Below are 10,003 nucleotides of genomic sequence, written 5' to 3'. Positions count from 1 at the left end.
TCTCCCGGGCCGAGCCGCGGCTTTCTAATCCGCCCCGGCCTGACCTGGGAAGGCAGAGGGGAGTCGCGGGCAGCCAGGGGGCGCCGAGGCCGCCCCTCCTACGGGCCACCCTGGCGGCGGGCGCTGGGGCGGAGCGCGCTCAGGGCGCCGGGCGCGGGGCGGGGGCACGGCGCTCCCCCCGCGGTGCCCAGGCCGGGGCGCGGGGCGGGCAGGGCGGGCTAATCCCGTATGTAAATGGCAGCCAATGGAGGGTGGTGTTGCGCGGGGCTGGGATTAGGGCCGGGGCGAATGGCTGGCAATCTTACTGGGATTACAGAACAAAGAGCCTCCCTGCGCTCCCGCTCTCGGCTCCGCTCCCCGCGCCGCGCCCCGCCCTCCGCCGCAGCCCGCGCCGGGGGTGGGGGCCGCCGAGCGCCAGCCCCCCGGCCGGCCCGAGAGCCCCCGCCGGGCCCCCTCCCCGCCCAGCGCCCCGCTCTCCTCCCGCCCGCCCCCTCCGCCGCTCCGCGCCTCCCTCTGCCTCTCCTTCCCCCATTCTCCTGGATTAATTAAGGAGGCAGCGGCAGGAGGCTGAGTCCTGGCCGCGGGCCGGGGCCGGGGCGCCGCTGGCAGGAGCGCTTGGGGATCCTCCAAGGTAGGAGAAACTTTTGCGGGGGGCGGGCGCCGAGGCCCTTCTCCCCTCTCCTCCCACCCCCCCGGGGCCCCCGCCCCTCCCCCTCAAGGTGTTACAGAATCTGGGTCCGGCTTTTGGGTGCATTGGGAGGCACGTGACTGGGATTATAATTCGGGCCGGGGGAGGGGAGGGACGGCCGCCCCCACCTGCCGGGAGGGGGTGGCAGTCGGGAGCTGTCACCCCCCGGCCCTTCCGGAGGTAGGGGCGCCCGGGGCGGGCAGCGGGCGCCCGCAGGCTGCTGCAGTTGGCGAATGAGGTCAGTTGTGCTGCCCAGGCGGCGGGCGCCAGTGTGGGAGCGGAGGGGGCTGGGAAGGCCGCGGCCCCCGCCCCTCAGTTCCCCCCACCTCCGCCTTTCTCGGGCTGGGCCGGTCTCCTGGCCGGTGCCCCCCACTTATAGGCTGAGTTCAGGCAGGACTGAACAGGACAGCCAGGCAGGACTGCCCCGGCACAGTGGTTCCTGTTGGGGTCCCTGGGGAGGGGGCTGGCCTGAGTGGTGGCAGCTGAGCTCCTCGTGGGGTGGGGGGAAGGAGACTCAGAGGATGGCAGCAGGGGGTCGCAAAGCTTTCAGAGGAGCAAGTTGGGGATGCCCTGTCTGTGGGTGGTCTCTGAGTTCCCGCAGATGGGTGGGGAGGCCCCTGGAGCAGCCATAGGATGCTGGATGGGCTTTGGGTATGATGGGCTTAATGCCTTTCCTGGGTCCCCCAGCCCCTGCCTGTGGCCAGGGAGAGGGGTGATGCCCCGGCCTGGGCCCAGGGCCGAGGGGGACAGTGCAGTTGAGAGTTCCACCCTCCTGGCATTGCTGGAGGGGACTCGAGCCCTGGACATCTGGCCCTGTGACCCAGGCTCCCAGGACTAGACCTGGGGTGGGAGGCTCCTATGTCCACATCACAGCCCAAGTGAGGGAGCTCGGCAGGTAGGGGTCTCCTTGCCCGGCACATGGGGAAAGCGATGGCCTTGGGTGGAGTATGGTGCTGTTGATGTGGGGCGTGGGGCAGGCCCGGACAGCTTCTAGAGGAGTGGGCATTTGCGGGGGCTTTCTTACTGCCCACAGCAGAAGGAAGGGGTGGCCAGAAGCTGCTCTGACCCCTCTGGCCATCGTCTCCCTCGTGTGTCTGGTTGCTCGGTGGCTAGGACTGCTGCTCCCTGGTACTGACCTGGGGCCTCCGGGCTGGGGAAGTGCCTCTGAGCAGCCCATTTATTTCAGCAGCGTCATTCCCAAAGGGTAAGGGCATCGGCATCGATTATTTATTCAGAGTGAGAGGCAGTGGTGGTGGGGAGGTTGGTGACTGCTGGCAGGGAGGGGCCGGGCACAAGGGCAAAAAGGATGGGGGCGGTCACGTGGCCATCAGGAGCAGGGGCCCAGGAGGGTGGGAGGTACACTCTGCCTTCTTCTGAACAGGGACCAGTGGACCAAGGGACAGGCCTGGCCCCAAGGGGACAGGATGTCGGAGCCCCCAACCTGCTTTTGGGAGGTGGGGAGCTGAAGACCACACCCCATTCTGTACCCTGCTCCGAGGGTGACCTAGAAAGTTGTGGCTCTGACTCAAAGAATCCCAGAGGACCCCGGCGGAGGAAGCGAGACAGGGTTGGGACTCGGCCGCCACTCACTGACCACTCGTTCAAAATGTGGGTGGACTTGGGGGGAAAAGGTTGCAAAACTGGGTCTGGGAAGATAGCATTGTAGGGGCAGGCTTAACCTACTTAAGAGGACCGTTCTCTAGATGCTGGAGGAAGGGTCATTTATTTGCAACGTGCTTCATCTGTTCATTTAAGGCAGTCTCCCCGAGCTGGCTAGCCTTCTGACGTGGTTCCAGTTGTTTGATGCTTGGAAATAGTCGGAAAGGCAGACGTAATGATAGGGGTCTCGGAGACAGCTGTTCTTGCAGCCTCCCTGTCTCCAGCAGCCAGGGCGTCCCCAGTTTGGCAATGGCCCAGTTGTTGGAGACCCCGGGTGAGGATCTCAGGGTGATGTGATGGGTGACAGCTTGGGGCTCTCGTGTCCTAAGCGTGACCTTGGAACCACAGACCACATCTGCTGGTCCATCCTCATTCCAGGTTCTGCTTCGTGTCCTCTGGCTCTCGTCTGCCCACCCGCTGCCTCCTGGGCCCATTCTTTGAAACCTGCAAGCTTGCAGTTTTCCTGAATGGCCTTCGCACGTGCCGTTCCTCTCACCTCAGAGGTTCTTCCCACCTGCGGGGGCAGGGCTTCCTTAAATGGCCCCACTTGGTGAGGACTGGGGATAAGAGCTGTAGAATTTGCCTTTTTCCTCTCCTCTGTCCGGACTCAGCTGGCTGTCATGTCCTCCAGCCGGAAGCCTTCCCAAGCCTTCCCAGGACTGGCCAAGGTGCTACCTCTGTGTCCCCATGACATTCTGTCCTTCCCCTGTCCCAACATTGATCTTAATCAAGAGTTACACGTCCCGATTGTACTAGGGACAGGGCGGGGACTGAGGCTTGCTTTCGGTTGGTTCCGTGGTGCCCCAGGGCTGGTCCCCAAATACTTATTGAGTGAATGAATGAAGTCCTGCCCCAGGGTCCACATTGCTAAGCACAGTTTCTCGTGTTGTTCCTGAATTCCCATCTCTGGGGCAGGTTCCCACAATGGTTGGAGTCCCAGGGTCTTTCCCTGAGCTTCCTGCCCCGCATCCTCTGGGAGGCTCCTCACCCCATCACCCCAGCCTGTGTCTCCCCCAAACCTGAGCCTGGGGCTTTGCTCCCTGAGTGTCATCCATCCAGCGTCTCATTTTTTTTTTAATAAATTTATTTATTTATTTATTTATTTATTTATTTATTTTTGGCTGTGTTGGGTCTTCGGTTCTGTGCAAGGGCTTTCTCCAGCTGTGGCGAGCGGGGGCCACTCTTCATCGCGGTGCGCGGGTCTCTCACTGTCGCGGCCTCTCCCGTTGCGGAGCACAGGCTCCAGACGCTCAGGCTCAGTAGTTGTGGCTCATGGGCTTAGTTGCTCCGCGGCATGTGGGATCTTCCCAGACCAGGGCTCGAACCCATGTCCCCTGCATTGGCAGGCAGATTCTTAACCACTGCGCCACCAGGGAAGCCCCATCCAGCGTCTCTTGATCCTCCGACTCTCAGCCATTTGCGGACGTCTCTCTCTTTGACGCTCTGCAGCCAAGACACAGCCAGGTTCCTTGGGACAGACCAGGAGGGTGTGCCAGCTCCAGGGGGTCTGTGGAGGCCTCAGGGGGCACTGGAAACAAGAACTGCAGGGTTAATTCACAAGTCCCGGAGAGCAGAGCGAGACCCAGGACCGAGGGCTCGGGAGGGCTCGGGATCCCCCGGGAGGATGTGGGGCCTATGAGATGTGACCCCTTGTGGTGACTGGAAGGGAATTCCCGGCAGGAATTCACAAGCAGGGGCAGACTGGGGGGAAGATTGTTTTATATGGGAGGAGTGAAGGAGACAAACCTGGTCCGAAGACAGTGGCACGTCACCCCTTTGGTGACAGGGTGACAGTGGGGACTTCTGGGTGTAAATGTTGGGGTGTCCAGGTGAGTCCCAAGGGGAGCCAGCCTCGCTGGGCACCCAGATTCCTCATTTGCAGGATGTCTGGCTGGGACTGTCTCACTGGGATCGATATTTCGTCACTTCAGTCTTAGTGCTGTGGGTTATGTCTGATGACACAAAGAGGCTCAGAGCCCTGGGGGAGGATGACGCATGGGGCACAGCCCTTGTTCACTTCGGGGTGAGTTAGGTTTCCTGAGTGAGCTGGGTGAGGCTGTGCTTTGTCCAGGCACGGGCTTGGGGTGACTGGCGGGGGTGTGCCAGGCAGGGAGCAGAACTCGCGCTCCGAACTCCCTTCCTCCTGGTCCCGAGCTGGGCCTGGCTGACCCACAGCTATTTGTGTGCCCACCTGTCTCCCTGCTTCAGGACCACCTGCTCCGGGCTGCCAGATTTAGCCAGTTAAAAGAGGGACACCCAGTTACATTTGGATTTCGGATAAGCGACAGATAATGCGGTATTGGGGCTCTAAATGACACTAAAAATTTACTTCCTGTTTACCTGAAGTTCAGACTGAACTGGGGGTCTTGTGTTTTTTCTGGCAACCTTTCAGCTGCGGCCTCTGGGCAGTGAGACTGTTGGGGGCTAGGGAGGGACTCAGGGTGTGGCTGGGGCCTGGAGTTGGGGTCAGGACTCAACCTGAGGCTCGGGGGAATGGTCTAGAGCGAGTCTGAATCAGGCAGCGGCGATTCTGATTTCCTCGGTTGGGCTTTCTCCTGTCTGGGGTCCAAGCGTCAGATCTCCTGTTAGGCCTGGGTAGCATGGGGCCTCAGGGATCCCCAGCCTGCGAGGCCCTGGCGTTCAGAGTCTTCTGTGCCACTGTGGTCCATATGGTGTATTAAGAAGTGTTGGGAGGAGCAGGGAAATTGCCGGGGTCGCCCTATCTGACACCGAATTAGGATTTGCAGGGCCAGGCCTGAGCCCTGGGAGGCTGTTTCTCTGGTGCTCCCCACCCCCCGCCCCCCGCCAAGGCTGGAGATTGCGCCCCCGGGGCCCCTGGTAGGGGAGGGTCCTTGTTGGGCTGGTCACAGGTTTGAGGGGTTGTCCCTTTAAAGGGATGCCGGGTGAGTACAGCATGCCGGTTGCTGGGAATTACCTCCCCGCTGCCACGCCGCCATCCGAGGCAGAAGCCCCAGCCCCTGTGTTGCACTGAGGCCCCTGGAATGTCGCAGGAGGGCCCAAGGCCAGGGAGTGACCCATGTCCCCTCCCCCCAGCTGGCTGTGTGCTTGTGTGTAAAGTGGCGAGCCCACTTTACGAGCCCACTGCCCGAGCCCAGTGGCGGTGCTGTGGTTTTGGGGGTTCAGTGTTGCATGGTGGAGGCCCCACAGAGGGGTAGGTGGGTCACACTGCTGCAGGTCTGGAGTGGAGACGGGGTGGGAAGCCAGAGGCGAGAGGTCCCAGCTTGAGGGCTTGGGGTCCTGGGCAGCTCATAGGTGCCCGGCCTGGCTGTGTGGTTGGGGAAGGAGGGACAGCTGAGGCCATGTCCCTTCCTGGCCTGTAGCTGGAGGAGACCCTTCAGGCTGCTTCTCTCCTGGAGGCTTGGGCAGGGCCAGGCCTGTTTGCTGGTGGGGTCTAGTGGGGTCTCAAGGTACGTTTTCTGGCTCCTGGCAGAATTGCCCTATGGGGGGGTCTGTATCTGTCCATCCATCCATCGGTCACTCCACAAGCTAGTGAGAAACTTGCAGAGGCACCAGGTCTGCAGGGTCTCAGGTCCTGGCATCCAGCCCCAGGCTGGCACGTAGGAAGGGCTCACCCCACGTGTTATCGTATATATTGTCGAGGGATGAGGAATATCTGGTGAAATGCCCAGGGCTTAAGTGTGCCGTCCAAGGAACTCGACCAATGCATGCATTCACATAGACCAGCCCCTGTCAAGACATAGAACATCCCATCCCCCCCAGTTTCTCGCAAGCCCGTGTGCAGCCAGCCCCCTCCCTTCCCCCAGCCCCTGGCAGCCACTGATCGGGTTTCTGTCTCTATGGCTTCGCATCCTCCAGAGCGTCACATAAATGCAATCACGCGGTATGCAGCCTGCGTCTAGCTTCTTCCATTCCGCCTAATGCGTTGTCGGGGCATCGGGAGCTGGTCCTTTTGGGGGCTGAGTAGTACTCCACGGCACGGCTATACCACAGAGCTCCGCCACTCTTCTCGTGGAGGAGAGCTGAGCTCCGGCTCGGGGCCGCCCAGAGGAGGGGGCATCTTTTCCTCATGTTCACAAAGACACCCCCTCCCCACCCGCTTTGAGAGCCGACCCTGAGCCAGGATCGCTGCACACTTCTGTCCGCAGAGCTGGAATTTCATCCTCCGTTTCTGGTGACTTGCACAGACGGGGAGCTCCCGATGAAATTACACCTGCCTGCGAGCCGCCCCCAGGGCTGCAGTCTTCCACCCGCCCATCGACCAGGTGGCTCCCTGGACAATTGATGCTCTGGGGGCAGAGTGTGAACCTGAAGGGAGGGAAGCTGTCTGTGCCCAGTGGTGTCTTGCCCGTCTCTGTGTGCCCCACTCCCCATGGAGTCTGGGGGTCTCTGGCAGTGAGTCCCTGGTCTCCACTTCTCCTGCTCTATAGTTTGGGATACAAATTCTGTGTTTTCCTGAAACAAGCGGATATGGAAGGAGGGCAGGCAGGAGCATGATGTAGGGTCAAACAGAATGGGACTGTGTGACCTCGGGTGAGTGACACTACATCTCTGTGCTTCGGCGTGGTCATCTGTGAACAGGAGAACTCTGTTCTAGAGCATCTGGTTTCCAGGGCCAGCGTGAGACTCAGCAGGGGTCACACAAGCTGCTGGGCTTCCACAGAGCCCTGGAGGGCACAGGACCCTGCGGGGGAAAGAGGTGGGGACATGCGGGCTTCCAGCACCCTGTGTCCCCCTCTGAGTTGGAGTAGGGCCACTTCTATCCAAGTTACCTTTTAGGGCTCTAAATAAAACGTTGGTTGACAAACATCTGAGATCCACAGTTGGCTGCGGCTGTTCTCCTGAATGTTCGCGTGGGCGGCAGCACTGAGATTTCGGTTGGTCACAGAAGCTTCTGGTCAGGCCAGTTCCAGCTCTGCCGTCTGCCTGCTGCGCGTGGCTTGGATGGCTGCCAGTCAGCTGAGCCTCAGTTTGACCATCTAGAAAACGGAGGCAGCACTGCCTGTGGGCTCATGAATGGCGGTCCCTGAGTGAAGGGGGGGCCCCCCCAGGGGTTGTGGCTTCCTAAGGAAAGGGAACACCGTGGGTGACAACAGCATGGCTTGCATGGGTGTCTTGAGAGATTTGGGGGGTTTTAACTGTTTCTTTTTTTTTAAAAGGAATTCCTTTATTTTTATTATTTATTTATTTATTTATTTATGTTTGGCTGTGTTGGGTCTTCGTTTCTGTGCAAGGGCTCCCTCTAGTTGCGGCAAGCGGGGGCCACTCTTCATTGCGGTGCGCGGGCCTCTCACTGTCGCGGCCTCTCCCGTTGCGGAGCACGGGCTCCAGACGCGCAGGCTCAGTAGTTGTGGCTCACGGGCCTAGTTGCTCCGCGGCATGTGGGATCTTCCCAGACCAGGGCTCGAACCCGTGTCCCCTGCATTGGCAGGCAGATTCTCAACCACTGCGCCACCAGGGAAGCCCTTAACTGTTTCTTGTGAGGAAGTCATTGACTTTTCCTGATGAGCCAGCTGCCCCCACCTCCACCCCACCATTGTCCCCTCCCCCATGTCCTCAAAAGCTGAACCCCTGAGTCCCACCCTTGGGCTGTACTCGGTGGAGGGACCATGGCAGGCTAGCCCTGTGCAGAAGGGCCCTCGGGTGCCCCTGGGTGGCTCCCTGGAGCAGGCAGGACTCCTGCCTGCCCGCCCACCCAGCCAGCTCCAAGGTGGTCCTGGCGGGCTCCAAGGGGGTCTTGTGACTGGGCCCATCTGGTGTCTCATGTTTATCCAGGAGCTGGTTTTTCAGGTGTGGTAGCTTTCAGCAGAGAGGCCCAGCTTGGGAAAGGTAGGGCCTCTGGGAAGGAGCTGGGTGCCCCTGTTCTCCATGTGTGCCCTGGCTGTGGGTGCAGCCCTCTGGGTGGATAGGCTAACCACAGCCTCCCTCTGATCCTGGTCCATTGCCCACCCGCCCGCCCGGAGCCAGCCACTGCCTCAGATGCTCTGTTCTCCGCACATCCAGGGCGGGGAGATGCTCCTGGATGCCCTGGGTGGGAGGCCAGTGCCCCTCCTTGGGGGCGGCTCCTTTGGCTGCCGTAGAGCCTCCCCACTTCCCAGCAGGGTGCCATTTAGCCATCAGAGCCTTTGAAACCAGACAGGAAGGGTTCGAGTCCCAGTTCTACCCCTCACCTGCTGTGTGACTTCAGGCGAGTGACTTTACTTCTCTGAGCCTCACCTGAACAAATGAGTGTGGTTATCCCTGCATGACAGGGTTCTTGGGAGGATCCGCTTGTTCAGTTGGGAGAAGCTGGTCCCCATCCCAGTGAAGAGTGTTTTCTCAGCTTGTCACACGATGATCCCAGAGCTGGCCCTTGGAGAGCTCCAGGCCTGCCCAGAGAGGAACTGGATGCCATCATTCCCTGCTCTGCTCTTGCCTACTCTGCCCACGGAGCGTGGGCTGTGCCGTGCCTGAGTGTCTGTTTCTGTAAGCTGGGAAAACCCCAGGGGTAGACGTGCTTAGTCCCCTTGGCCTGTCCACCTCTCAGACCCTTGGGGTGGGTGATGAGGCATCCCGATGCCAAGCCCTACCTTGGTGCTGGGCTACCCAGGGGTATGGGCCCCACCGTTCTCCCCAGTGGGCCTGAGGGCAGCCTGCAGGAGGTGACTGGAGGACGGGTGGGGTTCAGGAGTAGTCTGGGGTGGGCATTCTGGGGTGGGGCGAGGTGGGGGCAGCAATGTAGGAAAGGGTCCAGAGATGGGAAATGACACTCCAGAAGGCCTTCCTCGGGGACCAACTTGGGGGCCTTGTGTTGGGTCCAGGTGAAGACCTTCATCTGATTGCCTCACTCCCGGCCAGGCCCTGCCTGTTTCTATGATAGCCGTGATGAGCTACTGCTCATACTGCGTTCCCGTCTTGCTTCACAATGTGCTGTTGCTTCTCCTTTAAACACGTTTTACTGCTCCCCATCCATTTCACTGGGCTAATTCTTGCAGGTCCCAGCTTGGATGTCACTTTCCTCCGGAAGCCTTCTCTGTTGTCCCCTCCCGGGTCTGTGTTAAGTGCCCCTCCTCTGTGTTCCTACACCTCAGCGCTCCTCACCTGCTGTGTTCCAACTGGCCTTGTACTTGTCTGTCTCCCTCCAGTGGGTCGGGGCCGTGCTGCCCTGTCCCTCCGCATCCCTGCCCCCAGCTCGCTGCCTGACACAGTGAGTGTCCTGTACCAACTTGTTAAGTGAATTAGAAGCAAGCTGGGTGCCGGGACGTTTGGGGCGGGGCCTTGGAAGGTCAAGGGGCTTTTCCACCCTTCCATCCCAGCTCTCACAGGCTCACCCCATCGTCCCCAGTTGCTGGCCAGTCTGCTGGCCTGGCTGTGCCTCTCAGAGGCATCCAGAGGGTAATGGCAATGGTGGGGGGGGGGCGCTGTGTGCACACCAGTTTGGGGGGTTCCCCCTCCGTGAAGGGCAGCTGGTGCGTGTGGAGAGAGCACAAGTGTGAAGCCTCAGGACAGTTAATCCCCTGGACTATTTAGACACACGCTTTTTGTGCGTGCACGTGCGTGTGCACACATCTGTGCGGTGGTCCAGAGGCCGCTGGCAGCGACCGTACCCAGTAACTTGACGTTTAGCTGAGTCCTGACCACCAGCCTCAGACACGTGCCACCCAGCGTGCGGAGCCCCTCTAGTCCCGGCGGGTGGCA

At 60.7% G+C, this 10,003-nt stretch overlaps 1 protein-coding gene across 1 annotated transcript in view; it reads left to right on the top strand.

Annotated features, from left to right (window-relative positions):
- Nucleotides 1–397: 397 nt before the first annotated feature.
- The window catches only part of GTF2IRD1 (GTF2I repeat domain containing 1), a 113,324-nt gene continuing 103,718 nt past the window's right edge, over nucleotides 398–10,003 (top strand). Inside the window, 1 exon segment of the mRNA XM_068524256.1 lies at nucleotides 398–631. The gene's annotated coding sequence lies outside the window, so the exon portion shown is untranslated.

The sequence above is a fragment of the Eschrichtius robustus genome, chromosome 16 (genome assembly GCF_028021215.1).
Source record: "Eschrichtius robustus isolate mEscRob2 chromosome 16, mEscRob2.pri, whole genome shotgun sequence".
Classification (NCBI taxonomy): domain Eukaryota; kingdom Metazoa; phylum Chordata; class Mammalia; order Artiodactyla; family Eschrichtiidae; genus Eschrichtius; species Eschrichtius robustus.
The sequence above is the reverse complement of the archived record's forward strand: the minus strand, read 5'-3'. Positions and strand labels throughout refer to the sequence as shown.